This window comes from Mustela nivalis (genome assembly GCF_964662115.1).
Source record: "Mustela nivalis genome assembly, chromosome: 5".
Classification (NCBI taxonomy): domain Eukaryota; kingdom Metazoa; phylum Chordata; class Mammalia; order Carnivora; family Mustelidae; genus Mustela; species Mustela nivalis.
Genome location: NC_139024.1, coordinates 112,053,439 through 112,073,198, shown reverse-complemented (window position 1 = coordinate 112,073,198; position 19,760 = coordinate 112,053,439).

Below are 19,760 nucleotides of genomic sequence, written 5' to 3'. Positions count from 1 at the left end.
GCCTTTATTTCCTTGCTGATCTTTAGCTTGGATGATCTGTCCATTTCAGTGAGGGGAGTGTTAAAGCCCCCTACTATTATTGTATTATTGTTGATGTGTTTCTTTGATTTTGTTATTAACTGGTTTATATAGTTGGCTGCTCCCACGTTGGGGGCATAGATATTTAAAATTGTTAAATCTTCTTGTTGGACAGACCCTTTGAGTATGATATAGTGTCCTTCCTCATCTCTTATTATAGTCTTTGGCTTAAAATCTAATTGATCTGATATAAGGATTGCCACTCCTGCTTTCTTCTGATGTCCATTAGCATGGTAAATTCTTTTCCATGCCCTCACTTTAAATCTGGAGGTGTCTTTGGGCTTAAAATGAGTTTCTTGGAGGCAACATATAGATAGGTTTTGTTTTTTTATCCATTATGATACCCTGTATCTTTTGACAGGGGCATTTAGCCCATTAACATTCAGGGTAACTATTGAGAGATATGAATTTAGTGCCGTTGTATTGCCTGTAAGGTGACTGTTACTGTATATGGTCTCTGTTCCTTTCTGATCTACCACTTGTAGGCTCTCTTTGCTTAGAGGACCCCTTTCAATATTTCCTGTAGAGCTGGTTTGGTGTTTGCAAATTCTTTCAGTTTTTGTTTGTCCTGGAAGCTTTTAATCTCTCCTTCTATTTTCAATGATAGCCTAGCTGGATATAGTATTCTTGGCTGCATGTTTTTCTCGTTTAGTGCTCTGAAAATATCATGCCAGCTCTTTCTGGCCTGCCAGGTCTCTGTGGATAAGTCAGCTGCCAATCTAATATTTTTACCATTGTATGTTACAGACTTCTTTTCCCGGGCTGCTTTCAGGATTTTCTCTTTGTCACTGAGACTTGTAAATTTTACTATTAGGTGACGGGGTGTGGGCCTATTCTTATTGATTTTGAGGGGCATTCTCTGAACCTCCTGAATTTTGATGCTCGTTCCCTTTGCCATATTGGGGAAATTCTCCCCAATAATTCTCTCCAGTATACCTTCTGCTCCCCTCTCTCTTTCTTCTTCTTCTGGAATCCCAATTATTCTAATGTTGTTTCGTCTTATGGTGTCACTTATCTCTCGAATTCTCCCCTCGTGGTCCAGTAGCTGTTTGTCCCTCTTTTGCTCAGCTTCTTTATTCTCTGTCATTTGGTCTTCTATATCACTAATTCTTTCTTCTGCCTCATTTATCCTAGCAGTGAGAGCCTCCATTTTTGATTGTACCTCATTAATAGCTTTTTTGATTTCAACTTGGTTAGATTTTAGTTCTTTTATTTCTCCAGAAAGGGCTTTTATATCTCTCGAGAGGGTTTCTCTAATATCTTCCATGCCTTTTTCGAGCCCGGCTAGAACCTTGAGAATTGTGATTCTGAACTCTAGATCTGACATATTACCAATGTCTGTATTGATTAGGTCCCTAGCCTTCGGTACTGCCTCTTGTTCTTTTTTTGTGTGTTGAATTCTTCTGTCTTGTCATTTTGTCCAGATAAGAGTATATGAAGGAGCAAGGAAAATATTAAAAGGGTGGTAACAACCCTAGGAAAATATACTTTAACCAAATGAGAAGAGATCCCAAATCATGAGGGGGGAGAAAGGGGATAAAAAGAGGTTCAAAAAGGAAGAAAGAAAGAAAAAAAAAAAGAAAAGAAAAGAATTTAAAAAAAGAAAACAATTAAGAAAAATATAAAAAAGAAAAGATATATATATTAGATAAACTGGTTAAAAAACGTTAAAAAAGAAAAGGTAAAAGTTAAAAAAAAAATTTTACCAGAAGGCGAGAAAAAAAACCAAAAAATGAAAAAGAAAAAAATTAAATTAACTTCTAGACTAAAAAAAATCACAGGTAAAAAGCCATGAGTCCGTGCTTTGCTTTCTCCTCCTCTGGAATTCTGCTGCTCTCCTTGGTATTGAAACCGCACTCCTTGGTAGGTGAACTTGGTCTCGGCTGGATTTCTTGTTGATCTTCTGGGGGAGGGGCCTGGTGTAGTGATTCTCAAGTGTCTTTGCCCCAGGCGGAATTGCACCGCCCTTACCCAGGGGCCGGGGTGAGTAATCCGCTCGGGTTTGCTTTCACGAGCTTTTGTTCCCTGAGAGCTTTCCGTAGAGTTCCAGAGGACGGGAATAGAAATGGCGGCCTCCTGGTCTCCGGCCCGGAGGAGCCGAGAGCTCAGGGCCCCACTCCTCAGTGCGCCCTCAGAGAACAGGCCCAGTTACTCCCGTCTGCTTGACCTCCGGCCCCGCTCCGAGCTCACCGGGCCTGCGACTGGTTCAAGGTATCACCGAGCTGCGAGCTTACTGTCGGCTCTGTCTCTGTAGCCGGCTTTCCCGTTCCAATACCCGCAAGCTCTGCGACACTCAGACACCCCCGATCCTTCTGTGACCCTGTGGGACCCGAGGCCACGCTGACCCCGTGTGGGCTTCGTCCCGGTTTAGCCTCTGGAGCGATGTCCCTCAGCGGAACAAAGTCCTGATTTTGTGCGCGGTTGCTCCGCGGCTTGCCGGGAGCCGGCCCCTCCCCCCGGGGTCTATCTTCCCGTCACTTTGGATTCACTTCTCCGCCGGTCCTACCTTTCAGAAAGTGGTTGTTTTTCTGTTTCCAGAATTGCTGTTCTTCTTCTCTTCGATCTGCCGATGGATGTGCAGGTGTTTGCAATCTTTAGATAAGCTATCTAGCTGATCTCCGGCTAGCTGAAGTAGTCTCAGCCTGCTACTTCTCCACCATCTTGACTCCTCTCCCTAAATCAGACAATTTTCAATATGCCTAAACTGTAAGAAAACTATGTTTGCAAAAGTATTTGGGATTGTTATTTTTCTTGCTGGAATGAACACAGAGATAATAGTAAACAGAAATAATACCTTATTGTCCTTTGTTTCTAAATAACTAAAAGATTCAGGGGCCACTAATCCTAGTAATAACTCTGAAGTAATTTCTTATTCTGAATTTAATCTTTATTTTTATGTACTTTGATGTATTTACTACTAAAATTCTGCTATGAAAAAAAGGGAAATATATTCAAGGAAATAATTCGATCTGCTTAGATGGACCACTTAAATTTTTGCTTTAAAATAAAATTTGATTATGCATATACATTACAAAAGCAAGGGAAACAGTCAAGAAATGAAAAAAAAAAAAACCTAATGCATGTCATAATTAGGGTTTGTAAATTATTTCAACTATTTTAAAACAAAAAAGAGTTAGGTAATTCTGACCAAGAACTTAGAGATTCAGTTTACAAATTAAGAAACATAAAATAGTGAAAATATTAACCAAATCTACCAGGTAATAATTTAGGGTTTAAATTTATTTTTGTTCACAATATCTTTTGAAGACCTTCTGTTGCATTGACATTTTAAGGACAATCCTCAAAAATAAATAGAAAACCACCTTGAGATACCACCTTACACCAGTTAGAATGGCCAAAATCAACAAGACAGTAAACAACAAGTGTTGGAGAGGATGTGGAGAAAGGGGAACCCTCTTACACTATTGGTGGGAATGTAAGTTGATGCAGCCACTTCTGAAAACAGTGTGGAGATTCCTTAAGAAAATAAAAAGAGAGCTACCCTATGACCCTGCAATTGCACTAATGGTATTTACCCCAAAGATACAGATGTAGTGAACAGAAGGGCCATCTGTACCCTAATGTTCATAGCAACAATGGCCACAGTTGCCAAACTGTGGAAAGAACCAGGATGCCCCCCAACAGACGAATGGATAAAGAAGATATGGTCCATATATACAATGGAGTATTATGCCTCCATCAGGAAGGATGAATACCCAACTTTTATATCAACACAGACGGGACTGGAGGAGATTATGCTGAGTGAAATAAGTCAAGCAGAGAGAGTCAATTATCATATGGTTTCACTTATTTGTGGAGCATAAGGAATAACACGGAGGACATGGGGAGATCGGGAGGAGAAGTGAGATGGGGGACATTGGTGTGGGAGATGAACCATGAGAGACTGTGGGCTCTGAGAAACAAACCGAGGGTTTGGGAGGGGAGGGCGGTGGGGGGGTTGGGTGAGCCTGGTGGTGGGTATTATGGAGGGCGCATGTTGCATGGAGTACTGGGTGTGGTGCATAAACAATGAATTCTGGAACACTGAAAAGAAACAAAATAAAATGGAAAAAAAGAAGAAAATAATCTGTCCCACAAAATATGTATTTCTCTTAATATATGTATTCGTGTCATATGCTCCTTAAACTCAGTGCAAAGTGCTCTTAACATCAGCTGGCTAGAAAAGTAACATAATTATTTATAATGAATATTAGTTATATTCAAGAGAAAAAGATAATTCTCTGTCCAAATATATAGGTCTTTAACAGCTTCCTATTACTGTGAAAGCCCCATCCATTATGTTCTCCAGTCATTGTTAATCACTAACTTAGGCCTGGTTCTAAGTCTCCACATGGTTTCTTGCCTTTTGAAAAAGCCCTCATGTGAATCTCAGCAATCTTTGGCTGCTTTAGTACCAGACTCAAACTAGATGTGAATCTGAAAAGGGTCCTTGCCCCTTGCCCCTTGCCCTAGGGAGCTACTCTAATTACTTTTTCTTTTTGTTAGTACCCCCAAAGTAATGCAAATCCAAGTCATGTCTACAGAGAAGTTCCACCCATATACCCCTGAGCCTATGCACCTTTCCTAAAAGGATGGTTCTGAGGAAAAGATGACAGAAAGGAAATGTGGTTCACCAGTAGAAGAAGGAAAGTTATCCAAGAAACCTGGAGGTTCAATGGCAGCTGCCTCAATTCGGAAGCCTTTTGAGAAAGACTCCTCGGGAAAGGCAATGTGAAGGCAAGGGACAATTCAAATCAGGAAGCAAAGGTTATAGACTCCAGGAGAGAATGAGGCAGAGGAGACAAGAGTCTCAGGACAAGAGGAAAGGACCCAATAGAAATTATCAACTGGACTGACGATTCCATTTGGCTTTTGCTGAAGGACTTTCTTAGTTTTCTCTTCCATCTTCTTGACATAACTCAATCCTACTTTCCATAGATTTAATTTTAATATCTAAAATAAGTATGGATCCCAAATAAGAAAGTGTTTCTACACCTGGAAAAAGGTGAATTTTATCTGTGAAATACAGTAGTCTCCCTTTATCTATGGCAGATACATTCCGAACTCCCAGTGGATGCCTTAAAATCACAGATGATACTGAACCTAATACTGTTTTCCCTATACATATGTATATACTTATGATAAAGTCTATTTTTATAAATTAGACATAGCAATAGATTAACAACAATAACTAATAATAAAATGAATAATTATAATAATATACCATAATAGAAGTTATGTAAATGTCATCTCTGTACTGTATTCACCTTTCTTCTGGTGATGATGTGAGATGATAAAATGTCTATGTGATGAGATGAAGTGAGGTGAATGATATAAGCTTGATGACATAGAGTTAGGCTCCTACTGACCTTCTGATAATTCGTCTGAAGGAGGATCATCTGTTTTTGGACTGCAGTTGACCCCGAGTAACTGAAACCATGGAAAGTGAATCCATGTATAAGGAGGTCTACTGTGTTAGGTAGTGCTTAGTCTAATCAAAAAATGAATAAAATCTTTTGAAAAGAAACCACAGCAACAAACTCTTTTTTTCTTTACAAAAAAAAAAAAAAAAAAAGGAATTAATTCCATCAGGCTCAATTCATTAAAACAGATTAAAATGGATCTGCTTTGTCTCTGTTGACCTTCATCTTTGAATGAGGCTTCACAAGCTCTTACAATAAATTTCTCCGGAGATTTCTGGTATCAGTTGTAATTTCCAGGAATTAATAAAAAAAAAGATAACTTTGATAGATTCATAAACAGAAATTATGAAAGCCCTATTTCCTCTTCTTTCAGGACATCATTGTACAATGAAATAAGCACTGAGAACCAGAATACAGAGGGAAGCATCAAGCCTGCAATTTTCTGGCTGTTTGACCCACGCAAGTCACTTAAGCTTTCTGAATCTCAGCTTCCTTTTCTGGAGGATCAAGAAATGATGCTGGCCAATTATTAAATAATATAAAAACAGTTAATAAACATAAAATATTCAACTTAATTAGTAATCAAATAAATAAAATTAAAAGATTTGTTGAATTTGGCACTCATCTACCACATACTCAGTGTTGGTAAAAGCTAAATGAGACAAGTACTTTCACACTTTGTTGGAAGCAAAATGTCAGCATGTACCAGGAACTTTAAAAATGCTCATGTAATTTGACTCAGCAAATCTCTTTCTAGGAATCTATCTCAAGAACATCATTGAAAAACACAGACGACATGTTATTCACAAAGATGATTATAAAAGGTATTTATAACATTAGAAAATTTGAATCTTTCTAAATATTTGGAGGAAAACCAACAATAAAAGTGACCATAAATAAGGTGCACATAACAAAGCAACCTTAGAATATATGTATATTGTTAAGTGAATGTGGGTGGGTTATAAATCAGTTGGAAACTATCTTAGGGGCTTCATCAGCTGCCAAATATGAAAGGAACTTATATTTCTTTGTACATTCCAACTATCATAACCCAAGTCCCCATTGATGCATTTGTCAAAGGTTTGCCTTGCTCACAACATTCCTAGCAGCTGTTCAAGGAGTTCCTGTGACCACTGACTCACACATGCTGCAGGTGAACCCCTTGGTTTCTTTCCTTCACAGTTGCCGCCGACTAGTGATCACTACTGAAGTGCCCCCCATGGCGCTGTGGAAGAGACACTGCTTCCTGTGTCTCTCCAACACAATGGAAGTCTCTCTGAAAGCCTGGACACAAGGGAAGTGTAGAAGAGATGTTGCAAGTTCTGCTGCTGGAAGTGGCCAACCTGCGTCTTCCAAACCCAGTTTTAAGGACCTACTAGGCTCCCAAGAGTCCACAATGACAGGAATCTTCATGCCTCAGAAATGAGGTATAACCCAAGCTCATCACCCACATGCTCTCACTTGTATTGAGAAGATGCTGTCCTTCCTGCCCCAGGCTGGTTGGAAGAAAATCCACCGCATTTTTTGGCAATCTTAGTCTCTACCAATGTGGCCTATCTGACTCATAGAGCTAGGACCGAGCTTACAGCCCACTTCTCAAAGTTTGGAGTCCTCAGTCTTGATAGTACCAATAGTCTAGTCTACACAATGCTATGCAAGCTTGTTCCTGTATGATGTTTGGAGAGGCAAATAAAAGATTTAGCATGACTACCCCTCCCACCAGAGTCCAAATCCTGATTTCCAATCAGCAGATTCTTAGACAAAGAGTATGGTGAGCCACAGTCTAAGGCAGGAGTTAGCAAACTAGCTTCACTGGCCAAATCGGTCCAGCTGCTTACTTTGTAAAGCGTTATTGAAACATAACCAGGCCCATCGTTTACATATCATCTGTGGCTGCTTATGTAATACAATGGTAGTGTCAAGAAGTTGCAACAGAGACCAAACAGCCTGCAAAGTCTAAAGAGGGCCTGGGAGGCTCAGTCGTTAAGCATCTGAGTCTTGTTCTCAGCTCAGGTCTTGATCTAAGCGTTGTAAGCTCAAGCCCCATGCTGCATGTTGGGCTCCATGATGTGTGTGGGGCTCCACACTAAGCATGGAGCCTACCAAAAACAAACAACAAACAAACAAAAAACTTCACTTTCACTTCCAAATAGCCTGCTAAGCCTTAAAATATTTACTCTATGACCCTTTAAAGGAAACATTTTCCAACAGTTGATCTAAGGTCAGGAAATATAACTAGAGGTTAGAAGCTGGAAAGCTAGTCCTCTGGTTAAAAAAATTCAGGGCAGTTAAACTGAACCTGTACCAAGAATTATAGACCCAATAAGGGGGGAGTCAAGAAAGAGCAAGTTAAAAGAAGATGATGCAAGAGGCAGCAGTTCACCCTATGTATATCCACTAACTGCACAGGGTCACTCAGGGGACAGACTAGTAGACACAAATATCACTGGAAAAGCTTGTGGCATCCTGTTCTGCAAACCTCATTCTGTTCTCTTCCACACTGATAATCAGGATAAAGAAAGGATTTCCAGAACACCACTAACACAAAGCTGTCCTGAGATGGGGGATGATTTGGAGGAAAATCAACTGTCTTGGGCTCAAGAGTACTTCTTTGATATATGATTCTTGTCTATACCTGGCCTGTATGGTGGCCCTAGTTTAGAGCAGCCCAGAGAGGATATTTTGGTTTCTCTCTCCAGTGACTGCTACAGGCCTCAGGGCATGGGCTCCATGGTGACATCTTAGCAGGCCAGGCACTGTACACAGAGTGGGTGTATACAAAGTATATAAAAATAGATTTTTGAGAAAACAGTTTGAATTATATTTTGACACCTCCCTTTGCATTTTCCCTGAGATCGCCTCTGTGTCCACGTAGAGGACCAAGTTGCACATCATCACATTCAAAGTGAAGGGACTACAAAGGCTTAGATCCCCAACTATCGACATGCAAAATTAGCCACTGGGGGGATAAAAGCTAGCCACTGGATCATCTCCTATTTCTATCTGCAAATTCCATACAAATCAATATCAGCCTGTGCTATTATTCTCAACTCTTAAGCATACAGGACTCATTCTGTTCCCCCACCATGTTGGAGCACTAAACATTTTATAAGGTCATCTGGGATCTGTGTCCCTGAACACATCATAGAAACTGTGTTTGGGGGGACTTGTATATCACCAGGGATCTACTAAAAAATCAACCAAAAGAGGGGGCCATAGGTCCCCTCTTCCTCAGAGCTCACTGATCCTTCAGGAGGTTCTGTCCCTACACATACTCCCTAGGGAGAAGGGAACACGGCCTCTTCTTACAGAGCCTCTTCAGATCTCAGAATCCTTAGATTTCCTTCCAAGTAACTTCTCCCTCTCAAAGTCAAAGGAACATAATTTTTCCCCTAAGTTTGGGGGCAGAAAGGCTAGGTCTGACTCATATTTTCTCTAATTTGTTGTTTGCTACTCTTTACCCCTTCTATATCTTGCAGGGCCTGGGCTCTTGAAACTTAAAAGCCAGAAGTAGCTCCTCCTCTGCTGTTTTCGGCCAAAACATCTTTTCCCTTAAGCAATGAGTCCAGGATAACCTCTTACCATGATTGGGCATAGAGGGACAAAGGGGAATAGCAAGAGCCAGAAGATATTGGTTAAAATTTGGCTTATATTTCAAAAACATAATCCCACTGAAACCAATTACTCAAGTTATCCCTCTCTCAGCAATGGAATACACCATAGATCATAGGGCCAAGAATCCATGTCAGTTACTACCTCCTTATTATGCACACATATAATCCTCACCAAAACCACTCAAATACACAGTTAAAACACATGGGGAACATTTTTGACATGTATATAAGAGATCAAAGCTTATCTATCTATATCAAGACATATATCAAAAATTTAGGTATATGAATGCATAAGATTTGTGACAAATTAGTTTTGAAAAAAAAGGAAAGGAAAACACTGGCAGAGGACACAAAGCAGCAATCTACAAAAGAAAGAACACAAGTGGCATATGTAAATGTGTATCAAAAATTAAAATAAACAGAGATAGAACCACCTACGGACATTATTAGGAACATAATTTTCTAGGCCCTACCTTCGTGTACAGGTACAAAATTTTGAAGGATTAGGATGAACTTTAAATTCTCTAAAGTAGGCATCAGTATACCGGTGGAAAGCAAAATCACCATCACATCACCAACAGTAACAACAACAAACAAACAACAACCACATCTAAATGTGGTATCCTACTGAAAGGACATTTCCTTTTCCACCTGTTATCTTCCATCCAAGATTCCAATGTGTTTTCTTGTAGTTGGGGTCCTATAATCTACTTACACTACAATTTTTCCTAACCCTTTTTTTTTAAATAAAAATTTATACTGCTACTATTCAGTTTTAAATATTTGCATGCCTGTACAGCCTCTTTATTTTAGAAGATTTCTTTTGCCTTATCTTTGAAAGGGGAGCTAGTCAGTTATTGGTTTTCAGGTCTTTGGCTTGTATACACTGCCTTAATTACTTTATAGAATTCTACTGATAGCACAGAAACCATAGCAGCTGCCTAAATGAACATATGCCTCACATGAAACTCAAATATGTGTTCAGTGGGTCCTGACACTTGGTGCTACCTAGATGCTTTCAAAGTGAGTAACACAGTGATAGAATTCCACAGACAAATGTGAGTCAAAACATAATCTAAATGAAAGTGTCTGGAAACAGACCAGTTTAAAGTGGCCGGCTCTGTGGTAACAATTACATTTGCATTTATTAACCAAATGTAAACAAGATATGCTATAAAGGAAAGGAAAATGAGAAACAGTTCTACCATCACAAAATGATAAAATGATTCTATTTAGAACACTGCCATCATCTCTTGGCAGAAATATCTTGTTGGCTTCATTTTAAAGCAGATTGCTTTGAATTGTTTTCAACCATTCCAAAATGTGGGTGCCAGGCTCTATAGCTAGTACATTAATGCCAATGTTTGTTAACTGACCAGAAAACAAAACAAAACAAAATCACATATAGTAAACTATATCCATGTTATTAGATCAGCTCCAACCTCTAAACCATAACTGAAAACCTTTACAAAAGTCTGTAGGAAAGTTCTGGTATGGAAGGTAACAGAATTTGCAGGTACACTCTCTGGCATCTTTTCTAAGCTGCTTTGCAACCAAATAATACTCTTTCCTTTTTCCTATGTTTAATTAACACTTAAAAAAAAAAAAGATTATTTATTTGAGGTGGGAGGGGCAAACGGAGAGGGGCTCAATCAAGGCTCAATCCCAGACCATGACCTGAACTAGGTGCTTAACCAACTGTGCCAACCAGGAGCCCCACTTAAGTAACACGTTTAAAATTCCTCTGTTATTGCACAGGTTGTATTGTATTATAATCATCTATTTAGATGTCTGCCTCAGCTTCTCAATCAGAAGCAACTTAAGGAAAGCCATCTCTGATATTATTACCTCTAACATGATACTGCCTAATAAAAGCTAGCTAAAGTAAATGAGTAATTTCATGACCAAGGAATAATAAAACCATGTTTATATATTTAAGTCTAGCCAGGCTGTGTAAAAATGATGGAACGAACCATCTTATTCAATGTGTAAAATGGACAATGTCAATATAAAATTTAATTAACATTTTAGTGCAAGATCTACATAGTATAGACATTAGCAATTGGTTTGTTTTTCCATTTGCACATAGTCTACACAAAGAATCAGCTTTTATCAAAAAATAGCTGTTAAAAAAATGTGAATTTTTTCCCTAATGATTCTCTCCAGTATGTTTTACTGATAATTTTGAGATGAAATAGAGAGGGTTTAAATCTACATTCCACAACAACCAGCTTGATTAACGTTACATTTTATAATTCTGTTCTTCCCTATATCATTCTCCTTCCACACTACTATCCAGGGTTCCTATCATTTCTCTGACCTTCCACCAGCCCATGGCCTTGACCTCTGCAAACCAGTACCTTCCCAAGGCCTTGCACACAGATCTTTCCTGTCATATGCATAGCCCTATGCCCAGTCTACGCTTTGCCACTTCTCTCTTGTATGATGAGACCACAGTGGACAGGTCATTTTTCAAGTAAATACCGATAGCTCATTATGTCTAAAATTTCTCATGAAATGGAAATTAGTTGAAATGAAGTGGATGATAGGTAGAAAGGAACTCACTTCTGGTATTTGGAGATTCTAAATAAAAATAGTTTTAAAAATTTAGCACAAATCTTCAACAAATTCTAAATATTCAAAAAGGGATTAATACCTGTTTCTTAAGAATTTTTTCTAATTCTAAGAATCTTGTAATTCCTGTCTCAGATTTATAGTACTCTTTTAGACCTCATCCTTAATAGACTGTGGAATAGCTAGTATCACAGGAGGAGATACAGCATGTTACCATTTAATTAATTTATTCAATTCAATTTCATTCTTGACTGCAGTGGTCGGAACAAAAACAAAAGTGACCCCGTGTTCACTGATAATCTTGAGTGGTGCCTGTCTTATTTTGTTTTGTGTCTTCCCTCATTTAAGAATGGTGGGGGGAGTGGCACCTGGGTGACTCAGTCAGTTAAGTGTTGGCCTTCTGCTCAGGTCTTGACCCCAGGATCCTGGGATGGAGCAACACATCAGCAACACGTTGGGCTCCCTGCTCCGCGGGCGGTCTGCTTCTCCCTCTCCCACTGCCCCCTGCTTGTGCTCTTTCTTTCTCTTTCTCAAATAAATAAATAAAATGTTTTTTAAAAAGATTTTTTTTCAAAACTCCTTATTTTCTTAACCATTTTGGAGTCAATCAAAGATTCCTTCCACTTACTCATTGTTTTCTTCTGTGACATGCAGTAACTTTCTGCTCATTTATCCTTCAACTCCTCTTTCTTTGACATTCCTTTGCAAACCCTCTCCTTCTTCCTCTGCTTCTCATCTGAGAATAGTTCTACTGGAAGTCTCCCTCATGGAAAATCCCCAAAACGGGGATCATCTGTAGGAGCACAGGGCCTGAGGAGGTGAACAGAGCTGGAAGGTAAGAGAAGAGCACTGAAAGCAGCTCAGTTATTTACCTCAGTTGGTTCCCTAACATGTGTGCTTACCTAAAAAGATGCTCTTGTCAAACAGAAGAAAATAACTGACACAAGATGGAAAGGTCTGTTGTCAAGAGTTATCACAGCATGAGGTAAATGTTATAATCAGTAAAAGTCAGAAAGCATGGAATGGCAACCTTCAGGAGAAAAATCCTTGCTTATTACAAAAGTGATCTCTTTAGAGCTCCCTGAGTCTTAGAAGCAAATGACTCCAGAATTTTCAGATTCCCCAGAACTAACAGGGAATTAGGGCCATCCTCCAATGCAACTGAACAGAAGGAAATCTGGGAAGGATGTGCTTTGCCTGTAAGTGATAAAAAGCCTATCACCATATTCTAATATAAGGGCAATCTATTATTACCTCAAAAGTAAAATTTGTAAAGTAAATAAATATCTTTAAATTGAAGACATGTAATACTGATAGTTTCCTAATGGGATTTTATACATGTTGTTGAGAGAAATTATCTTTTTCTTTCACTGAAACTGTCAAAGCAAAAACTTCATAGACCTAAGTCAATCAGGCAAAGAAGAATTTATTCCAAACTATTGCAATAAGAGAGAGACCAGAGCTCAGTCTGAACTAAATTCTGCTGAAAGGAAGAAATCTCAGAAGTTTTAGGAACTAGGTTGGGGGAATTTAAGCAACCTAGTTCCTAGTTTGTTAACTGGCCTTACCCAAAGGAAAGGTAACCTTCTCATATTTTCATTTCAGGAGGTAGTTGCACCCAGGTAAGTCAGCTCCTGCTTTCCTAGGCTATTAGGAGATACCTGATACCTGATAGTCAAAGTTTTAGGCACTATCTTCTTTGATGATTAAATTTCAAAGGTATGGCTCCCCTCCCAACCCCCCCCCCCCCCCCCCCCCCCCCCCGTTCTTGAGAAACACATTCCTGGTGGTAATACTGGCAAAAAGCAGGGAAAGGATTTACATACAATTCAAAAGAAGCAGGGAATTTGCAACTACAAGTTTTCCAAAGTAAATGCTCTAAGAGAAGAGAGGTCAGGGGCCCAGAGTTGAGCTATCTTAGAATATTTAGATTTCTTTGATTCTCACTTTTCAAAGAGTATAATTCAAGCACTGTTTGAAAGGAGGTCATTAGAGTATGCCAACCCTACATCAGAGCCTCCTCTTAATAGTTTTTAAGACTGTTGTAAAAAAAAAATCACATTTGGAATTCATTGTCTTCAAGTTAATTAAAAAAAGGACATGTTTGTTTTAAAAAGAACTACTTAACTTCCAACAATATTTAAAAACCTTACAATGGCATTTGTTTTGATTTTGAAACATTTCTAGGATGACAGTGCTGATTAGTGCTGAATACAATGTAATTGTACTAAATAACTTTAAATGAAATTATTCTTATTTGGATATGTCTTTATTCAGTGGTTTAGGGTATTCCTAAGATACCTGAAATAAACCATCAATTTAGAAGGGTGAAAGTCCTATTTACTCCTTCAGGCTATATAGTTCTATTTCAACAAATATTTTAAATTTCAATTATAGGCAAAGGATAATACTCCGTGATTTAATAGATTAAAAACTAATAAGGCTAATCTTTGCTCTTAAATTCATACACTAAGAACATTATATAAGTTACCAAGTTAGTCTAATACATGGCAGATTGAAATCAGTGCCATAGAAGTATTTCAATTGCTATGGTGTTACCAAAACAGCAAAAATCAAATACTATTAATTCTCTTTTAATCCATTAGACTTTAGTCAAGTATCAGAAGATTGCCAAGTAACATAGAACCCCTTGATTTCTTTTAATAAGAATGAAACATTAACAAATATAGATTTATTTCATGAAATCCAAGGCCAGCCTTCAAAAGCAAACAGATCCAGAAAATGGACTTCAAAATTACTCTCTCTGTCTCTCTGGATTGACATGGTCTCTTGCTCCTGCTTATCCCCCTTAAATTTTTCCTTTTTTCTGCCTAATTGCCTTCTCTATTTTGGCTTGCATAAGGCTAAACATTATGACTGGCCCAGATCTTAATTTGCATCCTTTTTCAGTGAAAGAGCTATAAAAGACTGACCCAGGTCTCACAGACCCAAATCCAAATAGCCCGCAGAAAGCATTTAAGTGGCCTGATTTGGGCTGGATCCATATCCTTGTCCAAAAGATAGCTAGAGGTTAAGGATATTGACATAGAATGAAGTCCACCAATGGGTGGGGTGAAGAATTCCCAGACAAGGAAAATCTAAGTTAGGACATTAACTCAGAATATGTACAAGACAAGAAGATAGATGCTAGACCAAAGGAGTAATTATCATCTATCATCAATAAACATTCTGGGGAATTACCTCTTAGCAGGGATTTGGTTCTAAAGTCATACACTGAAAAACCACTTAAAGACAAAATTATCTTTGACATATCTTAAATATCCCTAAATTCTTCCATCCATGTGGTTTTATGTATATAACCCTAGTATCTTACATAATGCTTTGGTTACAAATAGCAAATGACCTTGACTCAATTGGCTTAAAGAAAAAGGAAGAAAACTTGTCATCTCACAGACAAATGATCCAGGGTCTGTTAATTGAGTTGTTCAATGACATTATGGCACCAAAGTTCTTTTCATCTGTTTTGCCATTCTTGGCATGTCTGATTATCACAAGCCAGTACCTTTTGTGTTCACAAATGGCCACAGAGGAGGGGCTCAATCCATATAGGAAAATATACAAAGTCTCCTCCTTGTTCACCTAATTTAAGAAGTGATGCAAACTCTTTCCCAAAGCCCCCTATTCTCTGTAGACCTCCCTCAAATCTCAGTCAGAAATGAGGCAGAACTCACACTAAACAAACCACTTGCTAGAATAGGCTCATTGTAATAGATTTACAACAATCAGATCTTACTCGGGAGCCAATCTGGGCAAAGCTGGACACAGTATTGAGGCTCTTTCAACACGAAGGAAGCAGAAAATGAATAATTCCATGCTCACAAAACTCTTCATAAACATGATTCCAGCCATGTTTATTTTAGGTTTAATTAATACAAAGAAAAGAGTGAAAGTAAACCTCAATCTCATCAAACCCAATGAATTCTAAGATTGACAATGTTGTGTATACTATCTATTGACATTCTGTGACCTGGTGATTTGGAATATTTTTTGTGAACTTTTTACCTAAGCTACATAGGTGAGGCCCTAAAGCCCAAATGATAATTAAAGAAATGAAATAAAATTAGTATTTTAATCCAAATGGAAGTGATATGAATAAATAGGCAACTTGTGAAAAATTTCATTTGGATAATGGTGTGGGAAACAGAGGCAGAGGAAAAATTATTAAATTTCCTTACTCCCTGAGAAGCCCTTAAAACAGGCAGAGTGACATTCCTCCAGGGACTCCACTGCCTCCACCTTAACACTTCGCTGAGGGCAAAGGGCAGTCTTAGCCTTACCTACCCCTACCCCTAACCAATCCTGTAAGTCTACTTTAACAATTCCTTTGAAACCGTTATCTCTAAACCCTCCAAGATCACACTGACAATCATTCCCAAGCATATGGCCCACTGATAGACATCTAAAGGGTCTCACAAAAAGATTGTATTACCGTTAATGAATAACCTTTTCTCCCCAACAATAGGTAGCTCCTCAAGGTCCTAGAAACCTTGCCTCTAAAATTCCTCAGAGACTTATGCCATCTCTAACCCCCTTCCAACTTACAAGTATATAATGGACCACTCCTCACAACCCTGGGGCAGCAGCTCTTTCTGCCCACAGGTTCTGTCCCCGTGCTTTAGTAAACCACCATTTTGCACCAAAGATGTCTCAAGAATTCTTTCCTGGTCATCGGCTCCAGACCTCACCCCACCGAAGCTCACTTATTTTTTAAGATGTCATCAATAAGATCAGAGGATTATTTTCACTGGCCCAGTCATTCTGTTGTTTAACTTTCAGGGATCATGTTGCCCCCAGGCACTGTGGGGTCCCACCTGTGAAGGCTGAGAGTTATGTACCACACTATTTCTCTAGGACATCAACAGGGTCATATTCTAGTTTCCTTGGAAGATCTGACTTTTGGTGTCAATTTGCACTAAACTCCCACTAAGCTCTGAGAAATACTTCTCTATTCTATAGAAATTTGCCTTCAGGTAGCAGAAATAGTTTTTTCTTGAATTTTTGCCCACTTGTTTCATTGTAGATTTGCTGGGGTTTTTAAAAATTTTTATTTATTTGACAAACAGAGATCACAAGTAGGCAGAGAGGCAGGCAGAGAAAGAGAGAGAGAGGAGGAAGCAGGCTCCCTGCTGAGCAGAGAGCCTGGTGCAGGGCTCGTCCCAGGACCCTGGGATCATGACCTGAGCCTGAAGGCAGAGGCTTTAACCCACTGAGCCACCCAGGCGCCCCTGCTGTTTTTTGAAATTCTTTATTGTGCTTAACTTTAACCTCCCTGAGAGGAAGTCTTTGATAGTCACAACATCAAGTTTGAAGCCTGGGTAACAGTGATCAAAAAATTTCCAGATGAATGAAAGAACGCATTTTCTTTCTCTACCCATTTCTGCACCTTTGCCCAAACAACAATATTCTGTCAGTTGCCTTATAAGCTCATAAATATCTCCAGTAACTGAACAGCACAAGCCCCTTAAGAAATGTTGCACAGCAACAAATATGTGTATCAAATGTCTAAATTTAACATTGAACAGAGTGTACAATCAGTCTCAAAAGTGGAGCTGGAGTTCCTAGTTCTTAATTGTGAGCTGCACGCAATGACTTCCTTCCAAACAGTACATTATGGAAGCGTTAAGTGGAGAAACTTGACAAAAACTACCTCAGCCAGGTGATCAAAGTTAACATCAACAATGAAAAGTCATGTATGTGTTAAGAATGGCATGTTACTTTCGTGATCTTTTCCAAAACCATAATTCTGTCCTAGTCATGAGAAAAACACCAGTAAATCCCAACTGAGAGACAGTCTACAAATTACTGGACCAATAATCCTCAAAACCATCAAGATCATCAAAAACAAGAAAAGTCTGAGAAACCATGAGAGCCAAGAGGAGCCGAAGGAGACACAATGACTAAATGTCACATGATATCCTCAGTGGAACAGAAAAAGGACTTTGGGTAAAAAGGAAATATGAATCAAGTATGGACTTTATTTAATAATAGTGTATCAATATTGGTTCATTAATTGTCACAGATGTACCATACTAATACTGCCAGAAGTTAATAATAAGGGAAACTAGGTGTAGGGTATGTGGGAACTCTCTATACTATCATAATTTTTCCATAAAAATAATTTCTCTGTTCTAAAAATAAAGGATCTTTACCTTACGTTCATCTGGAGTGGAGAGGAGAGAAATGAAATCATCCAACACCAAAGGATGGCCTTTCAATAGAGTTTCCTTCCACCACCTCAGTGGCAAAATGAATCAAAACCCATGATCCATCAAAGTGATAATGCATGCCTTCTTCCTAGGGAGAGTGCATGAAGTGTGCAGCTGCTGGCTGGGACAGTTGATGTAGAGAAGGCTGCTGCATGTGGCTGTAAAAGGAGCATTCCCCACCATCAGGTTCCACTCTGCATTGCCTGTCCTGGAAGCACAAAAATATTGCTGCTTTTTCCAGGTTTCAAGGTATTTTGCCACAGGTTTTAACCCCCTAAAATATTGCACTTTTCTTACTTTCAGCAATGACTTTGAACTCAGCTAATTTTTGTACTTTATGTTTCCCTATTCAGAAAGGGTTTGTCCTTGCTCTTGGATTTTTTTTAAATTAACATATAATGTATTACTTGTTTCAGGGGTACAGGTTTGTACAATTCATAGCACTCACCGTAGCATGTATCCTCCCCAATGTCCATCACCCAGCCTTCTACTCTTAGATTTTTATTTTACACCTCAAATTTTCAAATATTTAGGTTTATATTGTCTGACCTGCTCAAGTTTCTTTTTCCCCAGAATTATTATGCTGTAAGATTTCTTCCTCCTTTACAATGGTCCATCTCTTCTCTGAGTTATCTTTTGTCTTCAATTCTTCCTTGTCTTTGACTAATTTAAATTATGAAACAAATCTACGATATGTCAAAGGAATCTTTTCCCATCAGCCAAGATTATTCACCAGCCAAGAAAGCCTTGGGGCAACCTTGGGTTACCAATTAAATCTTGATGAAGATCACTGAGATCTAGAATCTGCTTCCTTCTGTTGGGTAACTTATAAATGAAGCAATAATATTGTGTATCTTAAATTCATTACCACTTATGGGCATATTAGATATTTTATTTTGGAATATGTTGCACATCAGTTTACAGAAAAAGAATTTCAAAGCCTGTTATCAAATTCCTCCTCTACGTCACTTGGCAATGAGGCACTAGAAACAATTGCAACAGCTGGATATATCCTGCATTCATGAGCCATATACTTTATATAGAAACTGAGAGTTTCAAAAGTTTGAAGCAGTTAAATCAACCAACTTTTAAATAAGTTAAAAATAAAGAGTTGCTTAAATTGTCAACCAAAAATCACAATTTTGATTAGAAAAGGCAAGACAAATAACTTTGATCTGTGACCCTAACTTAAAAGAACCCATCTGTTAATGATATCAATCAAAAGTAGCCCAAACACCATATGATTCCACTCATAAATGGAATTTTAGAAAAGGAATATATAAACAAAAAGCAGAATCATAACTATAAATACAGAAGACAAATTGGTGCTGGCAGGGGGGCGGGGCTGGGCAAAATGGGGAAAGGGGAGGGCACCTCCAATTATGGAATAAGTAAGTCATGGAAATAAAAAGCAGAGCATGAGGAATACAGTTAATGATGCTGTAATTGTGATTAATGGGACAGATGGTAACTACACTTGTGGTGAACACAGCATAATGTATGAATTTGTCAAATCACTAAGGTGTACACCTGATACTAATGTAACATTGCATATCAACTATATTCAAAGAATGTAATAGTTAGTTGCCAGGTTAACTTGGAAGACAAAGGAACATTGACTAAGTAGATAGAAGCTATCAGGACCAAACATAATGACCGATATGATGAGATCTGCCATCACTGGGGAGGCAATGTTCTAAGTCCAAAGGCAGTGGCTTGCACAGCCAAGTTGGAAAAGGCAACGGCTAACGCACTGGCCACCAAACTGGGATAAATGAATGCTGTTGAATTTTCTGTACACAAAATCATAAAAGGTTCTCTTTCAAAAAGTGTCAAAAAGACAC